The sequence below is a fragment of the Protopterus annectens genome, chromosome 12.part0 (genome assembly GCF_019279795.1).
Source record: "Protopterus annectens isolate FY-2018-M chromosome 12.part0, PAN1.0, whole genome shotgun sequence".
NCBI lineage: Eukaryota > Metazoa > Chordata > Ceratodontiformes > Protopteridae > Protopterus > Protopterus annectens.
In genome coordinates this window covers 1,304,141,946-1,304,155,331 of record NC_056746.1, presented here as the reverse complement: position 1 = coordinate 1,304,155,331, position 13,386 = coordinate 1,304,141,946, and the positions used below count along the sequence as shown (strand labels likewise).

The 13,386-nt window shown below is 47.2% G+C and overlaps 1 protein-coding gene across 1 annotated transcript in view; it reads left to right on the top strand.

Moving 5' to 3' along the window:
- Positions 1-13,386, top strand: part of EFCAB8 (EF-hand calcium binding domain 8) — a 3,728,836-nt gene that overhangs the window by 3,302,324 nt on the left and 413,126 nt on the right. The window lies entirely within an intron of this gene.

Genomic DNA, 13,386 nt, shown 5'->3' with positions numbered 1-13,386 from the left:
TCTCCTTTGCGGAGATATTAGAGATCCTTAGTCAGAGGGACGATTGGCAGTCCAAGACCCCTACTGAGGACGAGTCCGTGCTCTGGAAGGCTTTTGGGTCTCAACCTTCCACTTCTTGGGTGTCTCCGCCTTATGACGAGCTCATGGAAATGATCTCTTGTAAGGCGTGGGAGTCACTGGTGGCCATGGAACCTGTCCCTCACAAGCCAAATAAATTAATTTCTGTCCCAGTGGACAAGGCCTTTTTGACCAAAGGAGTGCCTGTTGATGCCATGGTGGTAGCTGCAGTCACCAAAAAGGAAGTGTCTGAAACATCCGCATCTATCCATCCTCCTAACAGAGATTCTAGGATCATGGATAGATATGGGAAATGCATGTTTAGTGCAGTTACTTTTTCTCTGCGATCACTGGACTACTTAACCCATTTTACGAGACTACAAAGAGATCTCCTGAAAGAGCTAGGAGATACTCTCCAGGGTACGGTAGCTGCAGGCGTTGCCGACAAAGTCAACACACAGCTCGCTACCCTAAACTCAGTTGTGAACTCGTCCATGCGTCTCATATCTTATGCAGCTGATGGTTCGCGTAGAGCCGCTAGTTCGGGCATTGCTCTGTGAAGACAAGCCTGAATGCATCTCTGTTCCTTTGCGGAGCCCTTTAAGTCTTCTTTTATCAACACCCCATTTGATGGCTCATCACTGTTTGGGCCTAAAGTAAAGGAAACTTTAACAAGGTGTGAGCAGGAAGGCAAGACACCCTATCTGCCGTTGGAGTCCCTTTTTCTACCCCTACTCGGCCGTACCCCAAGGGCCCTAGGGGAGGGAAAATGTGGTTCTGAAAAGCACAAGGAGCCTTTCAGGACACACGTGGAGAAATCCCCTGTAGAGGCAGAGGAGGGGGTTATAACGGAAGACATCGCCCCCCCCGCAGCAGAGGGGGTACGCAGCAACAGGGTGACAGGGGCCAGTTCTCTGGTCAACCATACCAGTGCCCCTGAAAGGGGGCCCGGCTGTTCGGCTCTGGAGGCTGTCAGGGGTCGCTTGTCTTTGTACCCAGAAGCCTGGCTAAACATAACATCAGATACATGGGTACAAAGCATCATTTCCAGAGGATATTTCATATCGTTCTCTTCCCCTCCCATTCCTGTAAACAGGATCCCAGATGTTCCACCCAGTCTCAGGGAACAAGCAATCGTAGAGGTCCACAAATTGCTAGAAAAAAGAGTCATCCAACCAGTCCCAGCAGACCAAGTTGGATTCGGAACTTACTCAAGATTCTTTTTGGTACCAAAGAAAACAGGGGACTAGAGACCTATCTTGGACCTCAGCAGACTCAACCAGTTCGTAAAGAAAGAGAAGTTCCGAATGGTCATGCTTCAGTCCATTCTTCCCTTCCTAGGGAAAGGTGATTGGATGTGCTCCATAGATCTCAAGGACGCGTACTATCACACAAAGATGAACAGATGCTCCAGAGATCACCTGCGTTTCCGGCTGGGAACCAATCATTACCAGTTCCGAGCCCTGCCCTTTGGTCTCACTACAGCCCCCAGAGTGTTCACCAAATGCATGGCAGTGGTTACGGCTCACCTGAGGCGTCTAGTATTCCAGGTGTTTCCATACCTAGACGATTGGCTCCTCACCGCTACCACCAGACATCAATTGACTCAGGCAACACAATACACTCTTAACACTCTGCCATCAATTAGGCATTACAATCAATTTCAAAAAGTCTGCCTTATCGCCATCGCAGCATACCGTTTTTATAGGAGCAGAGTTAGATACCTCAACCACCACTCTATGTCTTCCCATCGAAAGAGTCTCACTTCTTCACCAACATGTCAACTCACTGGTGTCAAAGAACAAAGCTACAGCAGCAGAGGTCTTGAAGGTGCTAGGTTTGATGACGGCAGCAATCCTGGCTATACCACTCGCAAGGATGCATATGCAAATTCTTCAATGGCTCCTCTTTGCTCAGTGGTCTTACCAGAAACTACCGATGCACCACATGATTCTCATCAAAAATTCTTTCAAGAGAGACCTTCGGTTGTGGTTGATGTCTCTTCATGTCACAATCGGAAGACCCTTTGTCCCCCAGTAGCCACTGTGACCACGGACGCTTCCCTGTTAGAGTGGGGGGGCATTTTCAGGGAAAGACTGCCCAAGGCACATGAACGGATCAAGAGTCACATCTGCATATCAATGTTCTGGAGTTGAAAGCAGTACTTCTGGCATTGCAGTACTTTCAAGACTCTCTTCCTCTAGGGACAATTGCAATTCAGACAGACAACATGTCTGTGGTCTAGTACTTGAACAAGGAAGGCAGAACCAAATCTTACCCCCTTTGTCGAGAAACCCTCAGGGTGTGGCAATGTGCTGTGTCGTCCCATCGTTTTCTGTTAGCAACACACATCCCGGGGAAATCCAACATGATAGCGGACAAGCTGAGCAGGGCAATACTTTTGCCTCATGAGTGGTCTCTCAACCAACGAGTTGCTTATTTGATTTTCCACAAATGGGGCCAGCCTTGCTGCGACCTCTTTGCCAGTCACATCAATACCAAATGCAGATGCTACTTTGCCCTAATACTACCTCCAGGACATGCCCCGAGAGATGCACTCGTGAACAGTTGGCCCTCGGGTCTCCTTTATGCATTCCCACCCTTTCCATTGATACCCAGGTTTTTACAGAAAGCGAAATCGCTAGGAAGGACAGTTATCCTCATTGCCCCCTACTGGCCTCGACAGATTTGGTTCCTCTTCCTTCACCATCATCTGCTGGAGAACCCATGTATCCTGAACCCAGTTCCGGACCTTCTGACACACCCGTCAGGGGACCTCCATCCTTCACTGCAGTCCCTAAAGCTCACTGCTTGGCTAATCCACTTCCCCTAATTGCCAGGCTTCATTTTATCTCAGATGATACAAGACAAATCCTTTTGTCTTCTCATAAGCCATCCACCAGGATACTGTACCGCAGTAAGTGGAACAGGTTCACAATCTGGGCCAATATACAGAAAATCGACCCTTTCCAAGCTCCTCTGTCGTCCTTTTTAGAATTTTTGACAAAGATCTTTAAGGAAGGAGCAGCAGCTGCCACAGTTCGAGTTCAGTTAGCCGCCATATCAAATTTCCACCTTGGATTCAATGGGTTGAACGTTATGGGCCATAAGTTATCTAAGGCTTTTCTTAAAGGTGCCTTTCACATGAGACCTCCTGTCAAAATCCCTTGTTCTCCCTGGAATTTGAATTTTATGCTTTCTCAAATTATTCTTCCCCCTTTCGAACCAGCATCTTCTTGTGATCTCAAATATTTGTCCTGGAAGGCTATATTTCTGGTAGCCATTACTTCTGCCCGCAGAGTGTCAGAACTTCAAGCATTATCTGTCAGGCCTCCTTACATGATTTTCCATGCGGATAGAGTATCTCTCAGAACAAACCCCTCCTTTTTGCCTAAAGTCTGTTCTGAATCCAGTATCAATCAGGTCATTGAGCTGCCAGTCTTTTTTCCCAACCACTCTTAACAAATTGTAATACATGCTGCACAAACTTGATGTACACAGACAGCTCAGATTTTATCTTTACAGATCTAAGGATATTAGGAAATCAGATCAACTTTTTGCATCCTTTTCGGACGCCAGAAAAGGTAATCCAGTGGCTAAAACAACTCTATCTAAATGGTTATCAGATTGTATATCCTTTGTTTATGCAAATGCAAGCATGCCATTGACACACAAACCTAAGGCTCATTCTACCAGAGCCGTTTCTACGTCTTCTGCCTTTCAGGCTAAATTGCCCCTTGACAATATTTGTGCTGCAGCCACTTGGTCTAATCCTCATACCTTTATCACACATTACAAAGTAGATAAGGCTTCCAGGGCCAGGTCTTCCTTTGGTTCCACGGTACTGAAAAACATACTTCCATGAGCCACCCAAGATTGAGGGTGTTAGGGATGCTACCCATCAGTGAGAATAAACAGTGAGATTTAATAACTTCACATAAAAAGTTATGTACTTACCATAATGTTCCATGTGAGTTGTTTATCTCGCCTTTATTCTCACGTCCCTCCCTCCTTCCCCCTCCAGGCTGACAGTTGACATAGAGGCTGGTACCATCCTGGTTATTCAATACTTCTTCTTCCCCTTCGGGAAGTGCTTACTTGTAGAAATAAATAAAAGGGTATATATACTTGCAGCAAACAAGATCTGAGGTAATTCCAGCAGTGAATTGTGGGATAAGGGGCTTGGTCTCGAGCTACTGGCAAACCTTGAGCTTTGCTATCGGCCGTGTCGGAGCTGAGGATTGGCTCCAAACCCATCAGTGAGAATAAAGGCGAGATAAACAACTCACATGGAACGTTATGGTAAGTACGTAACTTCTTTTTTCCTTCCCAAAATGTTTTAGTGCACTCGCAGATCCATTCAAACAGCCAACCGGAAATGCGTGCACGTGAGCCCTTGAGCTCAATTCCGACAGGCTGACGGAGCTGACATCATTGCACATGTAATGATGTCAGCTCAAAAAGCGGGAAAGAAAAAAATTTTAAAAAAGCTGGGGAAAAAATCGGAAATGAGGGGGTACCACTCAGGATCATGGCACCCCATTATTTGCACCCCAAAACTCGTTAAAAAAATGAGTAATTCAGTATGGTTGGGAGTTATGGTATCAGAGAAGGTTTCCTCTCAGCTCTCCACCTTAAATTCAGTGGTTAACTCTTCCATGAGACTCATTTCTTATGCAGTGGATGGAGCAAGTAGGGCAGCGGGTTCAGGAATTTCCCTAAGGAGACATTCCTGGATGCGCTTGTGTGACTTTGTGGAGCCCTTTCAAATCTTCTTTTGTTAACGCCCGTTTCGATGGCTTGTCCCTGTTCAGGCCAAAAGTCAAAGACACACTAACCAGGTGTGAACAAGAAAGAAAGACTCTTCCTGTTGTAGGAGTCCATTTTTACCTATCTTCTAACCTTATCCAAAAGGTCAAAAGGGAGGAAAAATGTGGTTCCGAAAATCCCAGAAAGCTTTTCAGGACACACGTGGTGACCCTTCCCCCCAGGGGCAGAACGGGAAGCAGTAATGGAAGACATCAGGCACATGGCAGAGGGGGTCTGCAAAATCAGGGCAACAGGGAATCTTTCCCTGGTAAGCCCTTTAGCCCTTTCAATGCTCTTGAAAGGAGGCCCACCTGTCTGTCTCTGGAGCTAGTCAGGGGTCATTTATCTTTGTACCCAGAAAGCATCGTATCCAGAGGTTATCCATACCCTTTTCTTTCCCCACCCCAAACATAAAAAAAAATCCTGGATGTTCCACCCAGTCAAAGGGAACTGGCAACTCTAGAAATACAAAAGTTGCTAGAAAAAAGAGTCATCCAGACAGTCCCCACAGACCAAATAGGATCCGGAACTTACTCAAGGTCCTTTTTAGTTCCAAGGAAAACAGGGGACTGGAGACCCATTCTGGATCTCAGCAAATTAAACAAGTCAGTAAGAAAGTCAAAGTTTCAGATGGTAACACTGCAGTCGCTACTCCGTTTTCTGGGACAAGACAATTGATGTGCTCTATAGAGCTCCAGGATGTGTACTACCACATAAAAATGGACAGGCAATTCAGGAGTCATTTGTGCTTTCAGCTGGGTGCCAGTCACTACCAGTTTTGAGCTCTGCCATTTGGTCTCACTACAGCCCCCAGTGTTCACCAAGTGTATAGCAGTAGTCATGGCTCACTTGAGACGCCTAGGATTCTGAGTGTTTCTGTACCTAGATGACTGGCTCCTAACCACCACCACCAAGCATCTACTAATAAAAGCGAGAGACACCACATTACAGCTCTGCTGTCACCTAGGAATCGCAATAAATTACGAAAAATCTGCCTTGTTGCCATCTCAAATTATCATCTTTATAGGAGCAGATCTAGATACAGCAAAAATTATGGCAAAACTTCCCCCAAAACAGTTCAAGTCCTATGACATCAAGTCAAAAACTTACTTTCCAAGAAAAAAGTACAAGCAAGAACAGTCCTGAAAATCTTGGGGACCGTGGCAGCAGTAATAAACTTGAGTCCATTAGCACATCTGCATATGAGAATTCTGCAGTGGCTACCATTTGCTCAATCGTCCATGCAGGAACTACCTATGCCCCACCAAATTATGATAACAGAATCTTGCAAGAGAGACCTTTGTTGATGGCTTCACTCCACTCATGTGACATTAGGTCGACCTTTTGTTCTTCCACAACCTTTAGCCACAGTGACAATGGACGCTTACCAGATAGAGTAGGGGGGGCATTATCTGGGAAGGACAGTCCAAGGTACTTGGCAGGATCACGAGGCCCATTTGCACATCAGTGTCCTAGAGATGAGGCCGGTGCTTCTAGTGTTGGAAGCATTCCAAGACTCTTTTCTGCTAGGAACTATTGCAAAACAGACAACATGTCTGTTGTGTGGTACATAAACAAACAAGGAGGAACCAGGTGTTATCCCCTATGTCAGGAGGCCCTGAGACTATGGCAGTGGGAGACCTCCTCCCAGTGCTTTCTGATAGCAATGCACATCACGGGGAAATCCAACGTGATAGCAGACAAACTCAGCAGAGCGCCATGTGTCATGTGTGGTCTGCAAAAACAAACAGTTGCAGAGATGCTTTTCCACAAATGGGGCCATCCTTGCTGCGACCTCTTTGCCATGTCCATGAATGCCAAATGCAGCAGCTATCTTGCCCTAAATCACCAAGGGAGGCACTTGTACACGATTGACCCTCGGGTCTCCTCTGTTCCTTTCCTCCCTTTCTGTTGATACCCAAATTTCTTCAGAAGGCCAGTTCCTTGGGAAGGAATTTGATACTTATCGATCCACACTAACCTCGTCAAATCTGGTTCCCCTTCCTTTGGCCTCATCTCCAGGAGGAGCTGTGGATTTTGGACAGAGTTCTGGACCTTCTGACTCATGCATCAGGGATGCTCCACCCCTCCCTTCAAACCCTCAAATTGACAGCTTGGCTGCTCTGATTCCGAACATAGCCAGGCTCCCTAACCTTTCTCCATCTGTGAAACATATCCTGATCTCATCTCATAAGGCTTCAATGAGACAGTTATATATGAGCAAATGGAAAATATTTTTTTCTTGGGCCTTGAATAATCATATTGACCCCTTCTCTGCCCCAATAGCTTCCATTCTTGAATTCTTGAAAAGCTATTTAATGAAGCTGCAGCTGCAGCTACTATTCGAGTTCAACTAACAGCAATATCTAATTTCCATTTAGGTGAATCAGGGCCGAATGTAACGTCCCACAGACTTTGCAAGGCATTTCTTAAAGGCAGTATTTTATTAAGACTATTTTCCCTTCAGCCACCCAAGAAAGATGGTGCTAGGGACGCTGTCCCAACCAGTTAAGAATGAAGGTGAGATAGGACACCATCACATTAAAAAGTTATGTACTCACCATAACATTCCATGTGTATTGTCCATCTCGCCTTCATTCTTACATCCCACTCTCTTTCCCCTAGCCATTGGCTCCTGGAGGACTGAGCGGTTACAAATGGTAATTAATGTTCTCTGACCTTCTTCATTGCTCTATAAGGTATTAGATAATTCATTTGGTACCTGTTGTTATAGCAGCAAACAAGATCTGGGGAGCTTTCCTAGGGCATGATGGGATAGGGTTTCAGCCGGGTTCCTATTACGACCGAAGACGCATTCTTTTGAATGCATCTAGGTCGAACTTAAAAGACTGAAAAAGCAAAATATTGAAGCGGCTTATAAGCGAATTCTTTCCCTGGGAAATAATTTGCTTGGCCACTTCGTTACTTTGCCGTTTTCGGCACTGTAGTGCGATCTCAGAGTTGGTTTATTTAAGTAGGGCGTGTGTGGGGGGCACAGCCCCCCAAATTGGGGGGTGATGCCCCCCACTTAATGTAATGTTTAAAGTGTTGTCTTTTTTTGTTGTTGGAACAGCAATTTGTTTTCCTTTGGAAAAAAATCGCTGTTGTGACAGTTTGACATTGTAAGCTTTCGCTTACATAGGGTCGATTAATCACCGTTCACTTTTTTAAGCATTCAGTGATGTAATATAGACCCTTTCAGCCATGAGCTAGTGGAAGTCCTCAAGCTTTTGTTTAGGGCCAAGTCGGAACTGAACCCAACCAGTTAAGAATGAAGGCGAGATGGGCAGCACACATGGAACGTTATGGTGAGTACTCAACTTCTTATGTATGACTTTGTAAGGAAGGACAAGTAAAGTGTTATAAGTAAACATACATTTACATGGGCGAACTTTAAGCAATTTTTATTTATTGTTTTACAGAAGGTTTAAAACACTTCTGTGGGGGCGGGGATATGGAAATCCCATTTAGAAAAACTTGAATTGTGGTGGCAACTAGAATTGGGAACAGACATTCCACCAGGAATCAATGACTAAATAAGTATAACAAGTCATTTGACATTAAGAGCAGCTAGGTTATGAACCTTTTTTTTTATATAAAAGAATGTACTTCATACTTTCTATAGTTTTTTTCTATATTAAATGATTTTTATGTCCTTATTTGCTGAATTATTAAATGAGGTTTTGCATTTTGAATGGAGTATGGACATTTAGAGTGAAAATGAGTCATGTGATTGTCTTTTTTTAGGAAGTGATCGGTGATTTAGCAGTTTTAAGGAAGGTGTGGGTGTGTTTTATTTCAGATTCTAAAGAAGTCATTTCATGGAGAAAATGCTTGATTTGAGCTGTGTTGTAAACTAAACAGTGTATTCATAAGTTTGGCATTGTGATTTACTTCTTTTTATTTGATTCTAAACTTTATTTTTCACTGAACTGTTTGCCATTGCATCTTTGAACTTTGCATGTTAAGTCTCGCCTTCATTCTTGCTGGATGGGTTCGGAGCCAATCCTCGGCTCCGACTCGGCCAATACTAAAGCTCGAGAGTTATTTCCACCGGCTCGAGGCTCCCCTATATCCCACAATGCTAGGCGGTAACTACTCAGATATCGTTTGCCGCTTAGCTGCGAGGTGCTTTCTTCTACCGGCTCTGGCAGGTTAGTGAAATTTTCTAGTTAGAAAATTAAAATATCTACCCCTATCCTTTTTATTCAGTCAAGTTTATAGTACAGGGTATCCTTTTAGTTTAAATCGGGTCTTCCCTCGTTTTTATTCCCTTTTTATCCCCTTTTTAAGTTCTAGGCCTTTGGCCCACTTCCCTATTTCCCTTTGTCATTCAGTGTGATTGGGTTTTCCTTTTTTGGTTAAAGGGTGTGTCTGTGTTTTGTGTCTGTGTCTATTTTGTATACAGTCACTTTTTCTGGGATGTCGAAAGACTCCAAGGTCTCAGGCTTCAAGAAGTGTGACTTGTGCTGTCAGAAAATGTCTCTGACAGATGGTCACACTTCTTGTGTATATTGCCTGGGACCTTTGCACCTGCAGGACTCCTGTGCTGTTTGCCATGCATTCAGCCCGAGAGTCCTGCAGGAACGCAAAAATAAACTTATTCTTCGAGGCTTATTAAAGCCTGAAGGCCCCCCGACCCAGTCTGCGTCGGGGAAGCCTTCAAAGACTTCCAGGCCGTTGGCTCCAGCTTCAGAGCCATCCGCTGGGAGCATTAAGACTGCTTCGACATCAGCTCTGGCTGGAGTCGATGTTTCGAAGACTCAAACCGTTACCTCAGCTCCGGCCGGAGCCGAGGGTGCTAAGACTCAGTCGGCTCCGATAGTTTTATCGGAGCCACCTTCTAAGAAGAGGTCCCCTTCCATCGGCTCCATCCACTCGGCCCCGGGATCCCCGCTTCTGTCGGAGCGGAGCCATAGGTCCCATTCCTCTCAGTCCTCCAGGCTGTCCGACCATGACTTACAAAGGGTGGTGAGTAGACTTCTCAAGTCCGAGGCACTGGCCCAAATGCTGCATAGCCCTACTCAACCGTCAGCAGCTATTCCCATCCCTGCTTCTGTTCCTCCTCCGACTCCTTTGAGTTCGGAGCTGGGGCTCGTCGGAGCTGATACCCTCCCTTTCGGCTCCGTCATCTGCTCCGATTTTGTCTTTGGAGGGATCTTGGCGCCAGGCTTCCCTCGTCGGCTCCGAGGGAGCGAGTGGCATCGGACCCTTGTCCGACCCCGTTCTCCCTCTCGGAGCGTCAGCGCTGGTGAGTTCGGCTCCAACATTGGCCTCGGAGCCGTCCCTGTCGGTGCCGGGGGGGTCCTTGTCTCCTCGGAGCGGGGACCTTCGGCCCTGGCTGATCAGAGCGCCTTTGAGGTCATGCGGAGCGTGCTAGACCCCGTGTCTACCCCACGGTTGGCTCCATCAGCTCCTCTCTCTTCAGTGCCTGCGGTGGTTTCTACCCACCCCCTCGTAACAGACCGTAGAGAGCCAGCCCCTCAAGTTTCCCCATTGGGAAAATCCTCTTCTTCCGAGGCTTCTCCTGATCCGGCAGGGGTACCCCCTCGGAAGAGACAGCGCAAGAGGAAGCACATTGACTCCCCTGAGTCTATCACCTCGGACACCGACTTGGAGGAATCTGAAGGTTCCCCTCGGTCCCCCTCTGACGATGTCTCTCTTGCTGACATCCTTGAAATCCTTAAACAGAGGGGGAACTGGCCCGCCCTTAACACTTCAGAGGACGAGTCGGTCTAACTTGAGGCGTTTGGCTCTCGCCCTTCCACCTCCTGGGTGTCTCCTCCCTTTGACCCCCTCATGAAAGTGGTGGCAAGGAAGGCGTGAACGGCCCCTGATTCGGTGGAACCTACCCCAAGGAGGCCGTCAAAATTTATTACAGCCCCGCAAGAGAAACAGTTCTTATCTAAAGGTGTCTCTGTTGATGCCATGGTGGTGGCCGCAGCCACTAAGAAGGAATTAGCCGATCTTTCGGTACCTGTCCATCCTCCTAATAAGGAGTCTAGGACCATGGACAGGTACGGTAAGCGGATGTTTTCCTCAGCGACCTTTGCCATGCGGTCGCTGAACTACTTGTGTCACTTCACCCGTCTTCAGAGAGATTTGCTCAAGGATATGGGTGAGGCTATGCAGGATCCAACAGCTGAGGGGTTCCAAGACAAAATGAACTCCCAGTTGGCACAGGTGTAGCTTTACGACGCCACGCCTGGATGCGGCTTTGCAATTTTGCGGACCCTTTCAAGGCGTCCTTCACCAATTCCCCCTTTGATGGCTCAACGTTGTTTGGACCTCAGGTGAAGGATACATTGACTAGGTGCGAGCAGGAAGGTAAGACTCTCTCTGCCGTGGGAGTCCGTTTTTCTACCCCTTCCAGACCTTATCCCAAAGGTCAGAGGGGGGGGGGATGTGATTCCGCAAACCACAAGGAGTCTCATCTGACGCACAAGGTCGATTCCCCTCTAGAGGCAGAGGGGGGAACAACAATAGATGCCGCCCTAGGGGCAGAGGTGGTCCGCAAAACCAGGGTACCAGAGAGACTTTCTCTGATAAACCCTTTCACCATCCCTGAGGAGCTGCCCGGCTGTCCACCTTCGGAGGCAGTCGGGGGAAGATTATCACTGTACCCAGAAGCCTGGCTTTCCCTCACTCAAGACAAATGGGTACAGTCGATTATATCTGAGGGTTACAAAATCCCCTTTATTCACATCCCATTCCAACCCAAAGGATCCCTTCCAGACATTCCACCCAGTCTAAGGGAACAAGCAGCGTTAGAAATATCAAAGCTGCTATCAAAAAGAGCTATCCAGCCAGTCCCAGCAGACCAGCAAGGATCCGGAATCTACTCCAAATTCTTTTTGGCACCAAAAAAGACAGGGGACTGGAGACCAATACTGGATCTCAGCAAGCTAAACAAGTATGTGAAGAAAACAAAATTCCGGATGGTCACGCTACAGTCCATTCTACCCTTCTTGGGTCAGGACAATTGGATGTGCTCAGTAGACCTTCAGGATGCGTACTACCATATCAAAATGCACAGACGCTCCAGGAGGTTTCTTCGCTTCAGGCTGGGAGCCAGTCACTATCAGTTCAGAGCCCTACCCTTTGGTCTCACTACAGCCCCCCTAGTGTTCACCAAATGTATGGCAGTGGTCGCGGCTCACTTGAGACGTCAAGGATTCCAGGTGTTTCCATATTTGGACGACTGGCTCATTACCGCCACCACCAGGCGTCAACTTCTTCTATCCACAGACTTCACCATTCAAACTTGCCAAGCTCTAGGTATTTCAGTAAATTTCGAAAAATCTGCCTTGTCGCCTTGTCAATCTATTACCTTTATGGGCGCCACCTTAGACACAGTTCATCTTTCTGCCAGACTGACAGAGCAAAGAGTATCAGATATCCGCAAACACATTTACCTTCTGCTTCAATGCAACAAGATCAAAGCCAGGGTAGTCTTGAAGGTATTCGGACTCATGGCGGCTACCATTACACTTCTTCCCTTAGCTCGTTTTCACATGCGGATCCTCCAGTGGATGCTGTTTTCTCAATGGTCCTTCCAACAGCTCCCAATGTCTCACATCATTCTGCTAACCCAATCATTCAAGAATCACCTGTCTTGGTGGATGACATCACCTCAAGTTCTTCAGGGCAGACCCTTCATTCCCCCCCCCAATCGCCACGGTGACAACGGACGCCTCCCTGATCGGGTGGGGGGGCATTATCAGGGCAGGACAGTCCAGGGCACGTGGCAATCTTTCGAGTGCCACTTGCACATAAATGTCTTAGAGATGAGAGCAGTGCTTTTAGCGTTGCAAGCCCTTCAGGACTCTCTTCCCACAGGGACTATTGCAATTCAGACGGACAACATGTCCGTAGTGTGGTACATCAACAAACAGGGTGGAACCAAGTCCTATCCCTTATGTCGAGAGGCACTCACACTTTGGCAGTGGGCGATTTCTTCTCAGCGGTTTCTGATAGCAACGCACATTCCCGGGAAGTCCAATGTGATTGCGGACAAGTTGAGCAGGGCTATTCTCATGCCTCACGAGTGGTCTCTAAAAAATATCAGTGCTGGAAGAAATCTTTCAAAGATGGGGCCGGCCTTGCTGCGATCTTTTTGCTACTCCCCAAAACAGCAAGTGCCACGATTTCTTCACCCTCTTCCCTCTACCAGGCCAACCCACCAGAGACGCTCTCGTCCACGATTGGCCCCGGGGACTTCTGTATGCTTTCCCCCCTTTTCCACTGATCTCTCAATTAATTCAGAAAGTCATCGCCTTGAGAGTCACTATGATTCTCATTGCCCCTTACTGGCCTCGACAGATATGGTTTCCGTTCCTGCATCATTACCTCTTGGAGCAGCCTTGGCATCTGGACCCAGTACCAGATCTTTTGACCCACAGTCGGGCCAGTTGCACCACTCCCTCCAATCTCTCAACCTCACAGCGTGGTTTCTCCGATTCCTACCCTAGCCAGGCTTCCTTTAATTTCTCATTCGGTCCGTAACATCCTGATAGCCTC